This window comes from Aplysia californica, unplaced genomic scaffold (assembly GCF_000002075.1).
Source record: "Aplysia californica isolate F4 #8 unplaced genomic scaffold, AplCal3.0 scaffold01124, whole genome shotgun sequence".
NCBI lineage: Eukaryota > Metazoa > Mollusca > Gastropoda > Aplysiida > Aplysiidae > Aplysia > Aplysia californica.
In genome coordinates this window covers 40,047-41,742 of record NW_004798394.1, presented here as the reverse complement: position 1 = coordinate 41,742, position 1,696 = coordinate 40,047, and positions in this window count along the sequence as shown.

Sequence of the window (1,696 nt, the reverse complement as noted above, 5' to 3'; positions counted from 1 at the left end):
TTCGTCCATAGAGCACGACCGTGCAGTGCCGCCCAAAATGTTTTAATGTTCTATGACGTAAAGCACGCACAATAATAAAATAAAAGACACCTCAAACAAACACTAGCCAACTATTATATCAAAACAAGGCCCTCGCTGGCGCCGTAACTGTCATTTCTATTCTATAGCGCCGTAAAACATCTACTATGCCATGCCTAAGTTCATGCGTTGTATCTAAACATAACAGGATAGTCAACAGTAGAAACCTGACCTATAAATCGCTCTTTGAGATAACCCAAGCGGTGACGACACTTGTAGTGAGTTTGAGGGTACATTAATATTAATAAGACGGCACATCTCAAATGTGCTCCTGCCGAATAGCGCCGAAACATAGACCCCAGTAAGCAATCTAAAAATAAACACCATAGACTGTGCACTATTCCATGCCAAAATTATGTGGGGCCCGGAGCAATCCAGCTTAGTGCTCAAGTGAATTGCGAATGGTTCATTGTCTTGTCGCTATTTTAAGTGACTCTGTGACCGTGAACCTGAGGGAGGTGAACGTGACATACTTAAATCACCGTCGTATGAGTTGTGCTTTTGAACAGTTTTGTTGTGGAATGGTGAAAGGTATTACTTGAGTGTTCAGTTCTAATGCAGGATGGATGAAATTGACGTTTAGCTAACAAACAGATTTAGTTCTAGAAGTCAAAGCCACAAGTAAAAAGAATGAAAATAAAAGCACAAGGTCTTCCTTCACCAACCCAAGGATCCTAAAATTATACACCATCCCATTTACTCTGCCCTTGATTATCTTCAGCCTAAGACTAAGATAGCTTAATTGTGCACGCCCAGTTTTTAGACCCACGAGCCGCCCCTGATTAGTGTGTGTGTAGGGGGGGGGGCGTTTATGTGTGACGTTTTGTAGCCATAGTTAGGGAGGTGGTTAACAGTTTTATATCCCTTGTATCTCGAAGCTCACACATGTAATACATATATTTGATTCATTTATTGATACAGTGGGGGTCGACCACGATTTTCCTTCATGGAGAAGCAAAAGCTGCCTTTTTGGCACAGTTTCATCAATTCTTCTCAAAACAGCAATGTTTGATTTTGGAGAATTTTTATCACATTTGTGTTAAAATAGTTGCTTTTGCCTCTCAGTGGAGAAAAATCTGGCTGGCTTTTACTCAATTCGGCTGGATTCGATTGGCAGTGTGCTCTACTCTATACTGGGTGCCGCCCAGTGGCCGGCTGGCTGGATCGGGTCGGGTCGGGTCGGGTCGGGTCGGGTCGGGTCGATTGGTGGCAGCTTCAGTACACACTACGAATAGATCCCTCCCTTGTTGCGTCAAATTTGATTTAGAAGTTAATAATGAAGAGAAAACTTTGATCGACGCGCAGTGCTGGTGTACACAAAACTTGCTGTTCACTATACAGCCGTGTCCTACAATAATGTCTTCCACGGCCGACAGCCGCCGGTTGCTGCGTTGAGAGGTTCTTGAATCCCACAGAACTGCAAAGTAAAGTATCGACAGCTTTCTGTTAGCATTTCGGATAATAGGCCTAATAATAATAGGCATAATAATAATAATGATTAAGATGATGATGGCTTTTCTGATTTGTGTTCACCGCACCAATCCGTTATATTCCATTCCTCCACACACATGTTTCCCCTACAACTCTCTCTCTCTCTCTCTCTCTCTCTCTCTCTCTC